We start from the raw sequence: 12,809 nt of genomic DNA, 5'->3' as shown, positions 1-12,809 counted from the left end.
TACATCAGGACACTTAAACCTGATTTTTTTGTTTTGTTTCCACTGAGCTTTGGCTGCAGGCCACAATGCAGAAAAATGCAGGTTTGCAGAAACTCCACCTAAAATGGAGAGGAAGTGGTTAAATAAGAAGAGAAATTAAGTTTCTGTTTCTTTGTTCTTCATGCTCGACATTAGTTTTTATGCCCTTGTTTATTCTGAAACAGAGTAATGGTGCAGCGTGTCTGAAAGGAAGCCAAGTGAATCAAAGCCTTGAAAGGCAACCTGCATCTTTTTCTGTCTCTGAAATGACTTTGGCCGAGGTGAACTTATTGCAGAAAACTTATTATATTTAAGGTTGTCACAACTTTATTTCTTTGTGTTCAGATTTGATCATCTTTGAAGGTTTTGTCTTTCCCATTTGCTCAATCAGATGCTGAATCTCTTCATGGCTGCTTAATGAAGTTAAATGATTTTACATGTTTTATACACAAATATTTATTCAGAACACAGATTATTATGTAGGTTGTTAAAGAAAACATTTATCGAATAACTTGAAAGCAGCTGAAAGAAGCAGTTATAATAATCGTTTCCTCCTCATTTATAATCTATTAATAGGACTGCCATTGTTCTATTTTTCGGACATTATAGCATCAATAGTGTGAGTGTTGACCCGTTTGCCTGTGACGTCACTCTCTTCGAAACTCCGCCCATTCCGCCATGATGGACGTCCAAACAGCCAATGCGCTCCTGTAAAGCTTGTCAAAAAACGCATATCTGGTAGAATAATATCGCTTTTTTTACGTTTATTTCACTTTAAAAATGACCATAGGATTCTGCACAAACAGATGAGGATAGAAACCAAACTTGCCACCATTTTATGTTATAACCTTCGTTAATCACAATGACTGGCAGCCCTCGGTTTAACCGCGGAGTTGCAACGAGCACTTTTTACAAGGTAAGAAGATTTACGTTAATTTTATTTGTAAGTAAGTATTATAAGAAAAATATAAAATATTGCATTATGGCGAAGGTACGAGTCTAACCATCAGTAACCGCACCGTCATGTAGCCTTGTGTGGCGGATACAATGTATATATTTCACACCAGAATGTATGCTTTTATTTTGAAGGAGAGAAGGTGAGGTGTGAAGTGACCAACGGTTGTGGTTCATTCCGTTTTTGGTTTTATGTTGGAAGACATTGAGAATTAAACAAGACTCCAATCTTTTTCGTCTTATTCTGCTGACTTCCACATTGGTGACCCCGAACATCTGGACATGTTTTTTAGCGGAATCTCACCAGATGCTGCCGCCGCTTCTCCGCCAGCTGTGGTTTCGGACCCAGTTTCTTGCCAGGCGGCCGTTGCTCCAACCGCCGCTTCTGTTTTTGCTGCCGTTATCAAGCTCCCAGAGTTCTGGCAACACGATCCAGAACCATGGTTCCAACATGTGGAAGCCCAGTTCCATCTCCGTGGGATAACCACAGATGAGACCAAGTACTTCCATGTAGTTGCTGCGTTGGATTCCGTTTCAACACGCCGTCTGATGGGTCTGCTGAGGAACCCACCAACCGCTAACAAATACAGCGCTCTCAAGGAGAATCTGCTTCGGCTCTACCAACTGTCAGACGCGGAGCGGGCCGATCGCTTGCTCTCTCTGAATGGCTTGGGGGATCGCAAACCCTCCGAGCTGATGGAGAACATGCTGGCATTACTTGGCTCGGGAGATGTTTCTTTCCTTTTTACACATCTGTTTCTGCGCCAGCTTCCCCCACCTGTTCGCACCGCGCTGGCCAGCTCCCCGCTGATCCGGACCAAGGATTATCGCTCCCTGGCTGAAGAAGCGGACCGGATTTTGTTGGCTTCCAGGCACCACAGTGTGAATGCACTTCTACCAGTTGTGACACATGGAGAGTCGGAGCCTTTTGATGCCGTGGCTGCGGTGACAGAGCGACGGAAGGACGACGTTCTCTGTTTCTACCATCGCCGGTTCGGAGTGAAGGCGAAGCGCTGCATTCCTCCGTGTTCGTTCGTGCGTCAGGGAAACGACAGAGTCGGCGCTCGCTAGCAGCTGTGTGTGCCGGCAGCTCGGACAAGCTGCTTTTCATCGTGGATGAGGTCTCGGGACGGCGTTTCCTGGTGGACTCGGGTGCACAGCGGAGCATCATGCCAGTTTCGACAGCGGACGTTTTGTGCAAAAGTAACGGACCGCCACTGGACGCGGCTAACGGCACCCCGATTCGCACTTTTGGCTCGAGGTTGGTGACTGTGTGTTTCAACGGACGTCAGTTTCAGTGGGACTTTGTGATAGCTTCTGTGTCTTTACCTATTTTGGGTGCAGATTTTTTTGTGTGCTTTTAGGTTATTGGTGCATGTTGCTAATAGCTGCTTAATAGATGCTGTGTCTTTTGATACATACCCCTGTAAACTTGGCGGTCCCAGCCAACGACCTCTCGCCAACATGCTTGCCACAGGTGATGAGTATCAGCGTCTGTTAGCAGAGTTCGCATCTTTAACGGTTCCCACATTTTCTGCTACCGTGGCTAAGCATGGAGTGGAGCATTGTATAACTACAGTCGGTCCACCGGTTTTTGCGCGAGCGCGCCGCCTAGACACCGCTAAGTTAGCGATAGCAAAGGAGGAGTTTGCAAACATGGAGCGTCTTGGCATTGTACGGCGCTCCAAAAGTCCATGGGCATCTCCATTGCACATGGTTCCCAAAGCAGACGGGGGTTGGCGACCCTGTGGGGATTTTCGGCGCCTTAACAACGCAACCAGTAATGACAGGTACCCAATTCCTCACATTCAGGACTTTTCTGCCCGCCTGGCTGGAGCAACCGTGTTCTCTAAGGTGGACTTGGTGCGAGGCTACCATCAGGTTCCAGTCCATCCTTTAGATGTACCCAAAACTGCAGTTATCACGCCTTTTGGTCTTTTTGAGTTTTTACGGATGCCCTTCGGTCTTAAAGGCGCAGCGCAGACTTTCCAGCGGCTTATGGATTCGGTCCTGCAGGGTATGCCGTTTTTGTTCGTCTATTTGGACGACATATTGGTGGCTAGTCCCTCTGCGGAAGAACACATGGTGCACCTTCGGCAGCTGTTTGTTAGGCTCAGTGAACATGGCCTGATCGTGAACCCAGCTAAATGCCAATTTGGACTGCCTGCTGTTGAGTTTCTGGGACACAAAGTGTCTTCTCAAGGGGCGGTTCCCCTGCCTGCAAAGGTTGAAGCAGTTTCCGATTTTCCCCGCCCTCCCTCAGTGAAGCCCCTGCAGGAGTTTTTGGGTATGATTAACTTTTATAACCGTTTCATCCCACGGGCAGCTCACCTCATGCACCCCTTGTATGAGGCACTTAGAGGCAAAAAAGGGGACCAGCAGATTGAGTGGACCCCCGAGAGGGTGCAGGCATTCGATGATGCCAAGAAGGCCTTGGCTAATGCTGCGCTTTTGGCCCATCCATCTCCAGTTGCTCCTGTGGCTCTAACAACTGACGCCTCTGATTATGCAGTTGGGGCAGTTTGTGAGCAATGGGTAGATGGTGCCTGGCAACCCCTCGCTTTTTTTAGCAGGAAACTCCGGGATGCTGAAAAAAAATATAGCACCTTTGACAGGGAACTGCTTGCCCTTTTTCTGGCAACACGCCATTTCCGCTTCATGTTGGAGGGCAGGGACTTTACTGCTTTTGTTGACCACAAGCCTCTCACTTTTGCTATGGCAAAAGTTTCTGAACCGTGGTCGGCTCGGCAACAGCGGCATTTATCTGCCATTTCAGAGTTCACTACTGACATTCAGCATGTAGCTGGCAAGAATAATCTGGTGGCTGACTGTCTGTCCAGACCAAGGGTTGCTTCTGTGCATTTAGGTGTGGACTACCTCGCCATGGCCACAGACCAACTGACCGACCCAGATATTCTGGCCTTTAAAGCAGCTGAATCCAGTTTGCATTTAGAGGAGGTCTCCTTTCATGAGTGTGGCACAACCCTTCTTTGCGATGTCTCGACTGGCAAACCTCGGCCTTTGGTCCCTTCTAGTTGGCGTCGGCGGGTTTTTGAGGCAGTTCATTCCCTTTCACACCCGGGCGTCAAAGCTTCTGTTAAACTGGTAGGGGCAAAGTTTGTGTGGCCGGGACTCCGTAAAGATGTACGGACATGGGCGGTTTCCTGTTTGGCTTGCCAGCGTGCCAAGGTCCAACGGCATACTAAGGCTCCACTGGAGCACTTTCCTGTTCCGCAACGGAAGTTTGAACATGTGCATGTGGACTTAGTGGGGCCGCTTCCACCTTCCAGAGGTTTTACCTATCTCCTGACGATGGTGGACAGAACTACTCGATGGCCGGAAGCAGTTCCGCTGTCATCAACCACTTCAGCTGATGTGGCTCGAGCATTTATCTCCTCCTGGGTGTCCCGGTTTGGTGTGCCATTGGATTTGACCTCTGACAGAGGTCCCCAGTTCACTTCAGAGTTGTGGACTACAGTTGCAGAGAGCCTTGGGGTTAAACTCCACCGTACTGCTGCCTACCATCCGCAGGCCAATGGTCTTTGTGAGAGGTTCCATCGCACAATGAAGGCTGCATTGCGGGCCTCATTGGTAGATAATAGTTGGATAGATCGCATGCCTTGGGTTTTGTTGGGCCTGCGTTCGGTCCCAAAAGAGGACCTGCGGTTTTCTTCAGCTGAGTTGGTCCTGGGCCAGCCCTTGCGGGTACCAGGGGAATTTCTTCCGGGTCCGTCGGGTTCGGTTGATTCCCAGGGAAATAAAACAGTTCTAAATGGGGAATCTAGATCTTTTGCCCCGTTAGCAGCCCATCACTGCCTTCCACAGGTGTTTGTGCCAAAGGACCTAATGTCTGCTGAGTATGTATTTATCCGCCATGACTCACACCGCTCACCACTTCAGCCTCCTTACGATGGTCCATTCCATGTTTTGGAGAGGGGACCTAAAGATTTTTTGGTGGAGTTGGGGGGTAATCAGGAGAGTATTTCTGTGGACCGTCTGAAGCCAGCTCACATGTTACCAGGTGACCCTGTTGAGTTGGCTCAACCACCGCGCCGTGGTCGTCCCCCAGTGTCTTTACCCACTCTTCCAGATCCTTCCCTAACAGCTGATTTGTTCCCCTTAGGTGGACAGTTCAGTAACAGACGATCTGGAGAGTCTTTTTCACTTTCAACCCCTGTTCCGGTGAAGAGAAGCCGTGGTGACCGACTTATTAAGCTCCCTAGCCGTTACCGTTAGGTAGTTCAATTGTTTTGTTTGTCACTGCTGTTTGGTTTTTCCGTTGTGTGTCTGTTTTCTTTATATACTTGTAATGTTGTTTTGCATGTTATGGGTTTTTGTGTTTGTGACATTCTGTGTGTTCAGGGGGGGCCTGTGTGGCGGATACAATGTATATATTTCACACCAGAATGTATGCTTTTATTTTGAAGGAGAGAAGGTGAGGTGTGAAGTGACCAACGGTTGTGGTTCATTCCGTTTTTGGTTTTATGTTGGAAGACATTGAGAATTAAACAAGACTCCAATCTTTTTCGTCTTATTCTGCTGACTTCCACACTAGCATGTTTGGAAAAAACTGGTTAGCATCTCGTCTTCTGTACGTTTTTAATGCTGCTCCGGTTTAAGGGGAAACGCTGTTTATGACATAATGATAAATCATATGGTATGAATTCAAGCAGAGTCGGTAATTTGATCAACTCGAGGGAGGAGGTATGGGTCTGTTTCTAAGCTAGTTGTTTCCAGTTTTTTATAAATTCTGCTATTTAAGAGCCCCTATCAGGTGTGTTACGTTTAAAGACAAATTAGCTCGACTCGAACAAGTAAAGGCCATGAATAAACTGGCAAAAACAACTTTGGAAAACAATTTCAGTTGCTCTGTTTAATATTCCCGTTCCTCACTTCTGACGTCCGTTGTGGCGCCTGGAATGATTAAGTGACGTAGTTGCAGGTGGTGAATAGGACTCACCCTAGTTAGTCACAATAGATTATAAATGTTAGAGGAATTTTATAAAACTGAGGGTTGGAAGAAAATTTAAAAACCGTCAAATATAATGGTAAATTTAATAATGGCTAAATAAAACCAAAACAGTGTGTTTGTTTAAGGCTGTGCGTATCTTATGCAAAGGTTTTATTACTGTGCAAAACTTTGTCAATATTTCTTTAATGTAAAAAAACAAAACACATTTCCTGTGTTTTCATTAAATAAGAAATGCAATTAAAATCAGAAGTGAATAAGTTCGTTCAATAAACATGCCACGCCATTGTCCTCCAGCTACTTCCTGTTGTCTTCCTCTTCGTGGGTTACACCAGTAGGAACATCCGGTTGTTGATCATGTGACTCGTGTGATGCGGGGGAAAAAAATTTCCATTGCAGTTTTGTAAAAAAAAAACCAAAAACCTGAAAAATAAAAATAAAAACCTGAAACATTTTTGACAAATGACAAAGGAGAAATCTACACAAAGAACTAGTGGATGTTTATTAGACCATTATGTTGTTTGAAAAGTTTTGAAATGCGGATATTTATTCTGAGGCTTTGATATTCTAGTCCAGACTATACAAGTAATTAAAGCTTCACTTTAGATAGCAAATCCATTTTAAATCCAATTAAAATACTGCTCATAAAAAGCTCTTTGTTTCCATAATTTTAAATTAAAATCAGTTATACCCACAAAATACTTGCCTCCTAATTTGCACTTTTTCAGCAGTGATGTTTTACACATTTTTACCCGGAAAGCCTTTCAGCTTCTATAAAAACACTTTACTATGCAAATATCTCCACACAAGTCAACACTGGAGGGGAAATTAAGTTTGGGAGTCACTCAAATTGGGCTGCATAACTCAGCCTCTGACTGAATGAGAAAAACAAGCATATTTCATTCTGCAATGTGTATCAAACATTTCACATTAGCCTGCTTAATTAAGACCTCAATAACGAGGCTAATGTAGGCAATCTATTCTAGCAGGCAGGATATGTTACTTCAGTCATGACTAGCCCAAGTTATATTTGAAACTTTTTGCAAAGATGCCGTCTGTTCAGTTAATTTCAACCAATTAAGATTCAGTCCTCAGTTTTCCTCCTGTTGTATGATCCACCTTGATGGTTTAATGTAATTCCAGTGTTTCTGACCATCATATTAGCCAGAGAACAGGCATCAACAGCTCCTTTTTATTCTCCTTCTTTGGATACAAAGAGCCTCGTTTTGAGCTGTTTGGAGATTCAGTCCTCCAATGGATGCCTCTAATTGGATGAGAAAAGGCTTCTTTCTAACAGCGCGGGAGGTTATGCATGAAGCCCATTTTCCTGCATAAGAAGTCATTAGACATGCCATTAAATCCACCGTCTTTGATATAACTAGAAAAAACTCAACATCACATTTGGTCTTTGAATCTTACTGAATTTGACTTTAAAGGTGAACTACTATGCTTCCTTGAACAAGTTAATATAGATCTGTGGTCTATACAAAACGTGTTCATTGTATTATTTTACACAAAATCATTGTTAGATAATGATGCTTTAGTCAGAATGAGCTGGTTTAGGGCCTCTTTTCACTTTAAATCCAAATAAGCTGCTTCTGGCCACGCCCCCAAAATCAACATTTACACCCACATGTAAAAATGGCTGCAAACAGATGCGCAATTGTAGAACTGCACTTCTTTGAATAGCAGAAGTAGAGCCTTCTGCACAACCAAGAAGAAAGCAGCAAATGGTTTCTGGATGGTAAGTCAACAACAGAACGCTTGTCTTTTCCAGCAGCCATTGTACAGCAAAGTTCTGAATTTAATCTCAGAATTCTGTCTTCAATCCTCAAAATTTTAACTTTAATCTCACAATTTCGAGATTAAAGTTAAAATTCTGACTGAGAATTCTGACTTTTTTTCTCAGAATTTAATCCTCAGTATTCTGACTTTCTCAGTAGACTCAATCTGACTCCACACGTATTCAGTGGGATTAAGGATTGGACTTCAGGCAAACCGTTTCATCCAAACCATGGAGGATGGAGTTAAATCACTGTGGACTGAACTCTATCTTTGATGCCAGGGTTTGAGCTCATTAACTAACATGGGATTAGACATGGGATTAGCACAGTTTACAAAATGCTATCTCAAAATAATCTGTATTATTATGACCTCCACTGATACAAGCCTTATTTTTTGTGCCACATTTATCGTATGCTGCCTGCATAATTCAATAAAACCAAACCTTAGGAGTCTTAAAGTGTTGGCGCCATAGAAACAATAAACGCCTTTCATCTGGTAGTTTGTCAGCTGCAGGAGGAGAGTGACGCTCCGCCGCCAGCAGGCCAGGCTGCTGATGTTCTCCTCTTTGACGTTCACCTCGTTGTTTCTGTTGTTCCTCTTTTCTTTTTTACCTTTTCTCTTCTCCACTTGGAGGTCTGATTTGGCTTGCGGCTGGCAGGTCCCGGCGGAGATGTCGGCCTAAACAGCCGGGTCTGAAGTGATTATGTGAGTGCAGTGTGAGAGATTCCTTTAGGGCCTGTGGGAAGGCTGCGCAGTCTTTGTTGACAGTAAAAATGAGAGTTAGCACAAGGGAGGGAAAGGTAGAAGAGAGGGATATGATCTAAGCAGACAGAAAAAGGGCTGGAGTCAGAGAGATTAAAAGCATTCAGAGATATAAAATCCCTTTTTTTATTTTGCTTTTATGGCTCATCCACAAATCCAATTAGCATCAACTTAGCGGTCGTGTAAGCACAAGAATGTCAAATTAAATTCAGGCATCCTCCTTATTTCATAAAGGTGCCATGATGTGTTTGCACAGCTTCCTTGTGTAGCTCATTTCACAGGGAAGCAGATTTCAGAGTGTGAGCAAAGATAATAAAACTCGTTTTTTTTTTCTAGCTTTGAAATTTGCAACCAATTAAATTCTTTTTTGAGAATCTGTGACAATTAATCATTTACTTTCTGCATCGTCTCGCATTGTCTTCACAGAAACCGTCCCCTTCTTTGCCCTGTTTACTCTGAAAGCGCGTCCTTCAAGCACCGTCTTCTAAGGAACGGGACGCTAAGCCGTGAAGAAAAAAAAGCAGCTGTCGTTTATCGCTGCCTTGCAGACAAATCCACTCTAAATGGCCAGTGATTTTCACTCATTGGCTCAATAATCCGTTTGAGAATTTTGACGTGGATTAAGACGTTTTGTAAAATTTTTTCCTTCCCTTTTGAAGAAATATCTCTTGTTTACCTCCTTCATCTTAAAGGAGACAGCTTCAGACAATAGAAAAAAAATGAAACGCTCTGAAGTTTTGGAAGGTGTAATAATGGGTATGTCTCCACGCCTATCTACAGATTTAAAAGCAATTTAGTTGTTTTTTCTTGTTTTATTAACTTCTTATTTAAAGTTCTTTATAAAATGTAGTCAAAATTTGCCAATATTTCTGATAGGAACATGCTTCAAAACAATCAATATCACAAGTAGATAAATAGTACAACAAAAAACTTTTAATTAAGTTTGGTAAAAATAATATTATAATTTAATATTATTATAAAACTGGCAGAAAATACAAACAAATCATATGAATAAAACCCAAGACAGACTTAGAGTCTCGATACCGAAATTCAAAGTTTCGTTACTAAAAAATAGCACTGAATTGTTTGTAAATTACAGATATAAATCGACTAAATTACAAATTTATTTAAGAACTTTGCACAATTTCAGCACCAGTAGCTTCACAACACAAATTAATTTGTTCCCTCTCAGTGCAGTTAGGAGGTTTCCTGTCAAGGTTTCCCCCAGAAAACTTGCTAAGCCCGGTGGTTGGGCGTTGGGGCAGTCAGCGTGTTTTTGAGTTAAAAAATGTTTAAAATTGACAGGCAACTTGAAAATATCACTTGATAATTATGTGTTATTGAAAGATTGGAAGATTAATTCTTGAACATGGACTATAAAGACTATAAAGTCTTAAAAAACATTTTAAAAAGACCTAAAAAAACAAGTAATGCTTGGCTTGGTAGGTGCACAAGTAAAGCCTGGTGGCCCGCCAGGCTATCAGGCTTTATAGGGTTTAAAGTCGATCCAAATGGAGTAGGCGGATGCGTCGAGTAGAGTTTGTGAATTTTAAAGAAAGAATGAAGAACAAAATGCTTACAACAAAAATAATGGAGGGCACAGGGAGCACAAGGAGCCAGGGCAGAACAAAAAAATCACAGGAGCAACAGGGCAACATCTAACTCTAAAGAATAACCAGACCTAAGAAACATGATAAACTAGAGTAGCGAGAAATAAACACAACAAAAATACTAAAAGAACTGAACTAAAGCAAAACAGAACCAAGACTGATCCTTTAAATCTAGACTAAAAACCCACCTGTGCCATAATAATGGAAAATACTGAGGATTTATTTCACAAATAAAATAAAACTGTACCTCATTGATAACAGGAATGTGTGCCAGTTAATGTTTCTCCATCGGAAACAATGGCATGTTGAACAAAATATAAGTTCCTCTTTACATTTGAGTGTTTTTAACCAAATAAATTAACATTAACCACGTAAATTTGCTGTAAGTTATTACTTATTTACAACTTTTCATATGAAATATGTATTGTCATTTTTAACTGAACAATAAAATGGTGAATAAAATGATCCTGTTTAGCATCTTTTAAGTGGTTCAGAAAGTGCAATTAGGAAATCGAGATATAATGTAAAATAATAAGGAAATACCGTAGAATTAGACTGATTAGATCTGCTCTTATGGAGTGATTTTAAAAAAAACAAACTCCTGGTAGTTTATAAATTGTGGAGCACTCAGCAACCCAGAACAGGAATCAAATATTTCGACTAATCTTGAATAAACTTAGAAAATACTATCTACTCAGCAATCCAGAACAACTGCAACATTTTAAAGTGTAGTTTTTCTTTTATTATGCTTATGTTGTTTTTGTTTTTCTTCTAATTCATGTAAAGCACTTCGAACTGCCTTGTTGCTAAAAAAGTGCTATATAAATAAAACTTTGTCTTCTTCTTCTAAATATCGGACCGATACAGATATCAATATCGGATCGATGTATCTATCCTCCCAAACTGCGCTGTGGTAATTGAGTGAACGCTGCGGCCCCAGAGTCCTTGTGTAATCCACACTTTATAAGCACTCTAATTGAAGTGCAAATTCAATACTCCCTCATCAGCCTTTTTTACTCTCCGTGCCGCCGCCTGCACACCTCAGGTAATTACAAAGAGCCTGGCAGTTCAATCATTTCAGCTGAAAATAGCGTAACAAAAACGTAGCGGCGCACAGTGAGTCGTTTTACGGCGCCTGCATGGAGTGTGATAGCCGGGTTACTGGCGAAAAATAAAAAAACAAAACAAAACAGCCGCCTTTCCTGTTGTCAGCAAGGTTACACACCTGTGTGATGAAGGAATTTGGGCGCTCTTATCTGAGCACCACAGGGGATTATTCTAAGCTTGCATTTACTGCAGACACTCTCAAACAAGTGCACGAAGACGCCTTTGTGTGGCGGACACAGACACACTCATGCATGCAGAAACGCATAATGGCGAGCGAAGTGTGCAGGTTGAGCTGTGTGGAGGAATTTGGTTTCCAGCTTTAATTAAACCTCCTCTGTTTTCCTTCGGTTCGCCCCCACCGGGCCTCCGTCTTGCACCCGGCCACATGCTTATTTATTTATTATTGCGTTAAACTCTGCAGCTGAGCCGCGGCCAAACACGGCGCCAGACCTGTGGAGTGAGCGGGGATAATGCAATTTCCTGGACCGAAATGTCCCACCGGCTGCGAGAATTATGAATCATGTTAGCGACGTGCAACAACAAGCTGGAAATAAAGCTGGTGTTATTATCCCCAACGTTGGAGTACCAATAAAAGGATGTCAACACAAATGTACATAATTCAGAACGGTGGAAACACACAGCTGCTCCTCACGACAACAAAAGAAAGCTAATTTAATTTGTAAAAAGATCTTTAGAAAATCAGCCTGCAGCATTGTGTTGCTCCAGAGATCAAACATTCCCGGGAAGAAAACAATCCAGGTGTCGGAAAAAACTTTCTCCCTCTTCTTTATTCAACTGCCAGACTCTTCCTCCTTCTCATGCTCTTCCTCCCTCCTTATTTCTATTTGCTCTGCTTTTTTGGACTAAATATCCCACCAAACAACCTTCTTGGATGAGCTTCATAGCAAATTCCAAACAAATCCCGAGTGCTTTTGTTGAACTTTGATGGATGTGATTTAAATCTTCAAAAAAAAAAAAAAATCATATTAGGGTTATTTCTATGCAACATTGCAAAAATGCCAGGATGCTGAAAGCTACCTGCAAATGGCAGCTTAATATCTGCAGCACAGCCTTTATACACTGCAAAAACACAAAGTCTGTCGAAAGTATTTTTGTCTAGTTTCTAATGCAAATATTTTACTATACATGAAATAAGACAAAACTAACTTATAAGTAATTCTTCAGCTTGATTTAAGTAAATATTTCCTTAATGTCTATAAAAATAAAACTACTTATTCCACTGGCAGATTATTTCACTTATAACATGAAAAAAATGCCTTGTTATAACTGAAATTATCTGCCATTTTTAAAATCAATATTAACGAATTATTAACTTAAAGCAAGTTCATATTTATTGCTCAAAAGTTACTAGAACCAAAATACTTTTGTGTTTTTGCAGTGTAAGCGATGCTCTTTGTTCACTGCTAAAACACAAAATCTTACCAAGTATTTTGTTCCACTGCAAATAAGTTGGTACAAACCCAACTTACAAATACTTCTTAGCAAGATATTAAAGTCAATAATTACTTAATATTGATGAAAAAGTAAAAGTTCCACAGGCACCGTTACCTAGCAACGCCAGCCAAGCCCAGCTAGTTACCTAG

General features: G+C 41.9%; 1 protein-coding gene across 1 annotated transcript in view; it reads left to right on the top strand.

Moving 5' to 3' along the window:
• Positions 1-576: 576 nt before the first annotated feature.
• Positions 577-12,809, top strand: part of LOC145552612 (uncharacterized) — a 45,414-nt gene continuing 33,181 nt past the window's right edge. The window contains exon 1 of the mRNA XM_081610249.1: positions 577-934. The gene's annotated coding sequence lies outside the window, so the exon portion shown is untranslated. The remainder of the gene's footprint in view (positions 935-12,809) is intronic.

This window comes from Poecilia reticulata, chromosome 8 (genome assembly GCF_904066995.2).
Source record: "Poecilia reticulata chromosome 8, P_reticulata-male-v2, whole genome shotgun sequence".
Classification (NCBI taxonomy): domain Eukaryota; kingdom Metazoa; phylum Chordata; class Actinopteri; order Cyprinodontiformes; family Poeciliidae; genus Poecilia; species Poecilia reticulata.
Note: the sequence above shows the minus strand (reverse complement) of the source record. Positions and strands in the feature narration are given on the sequence as shown.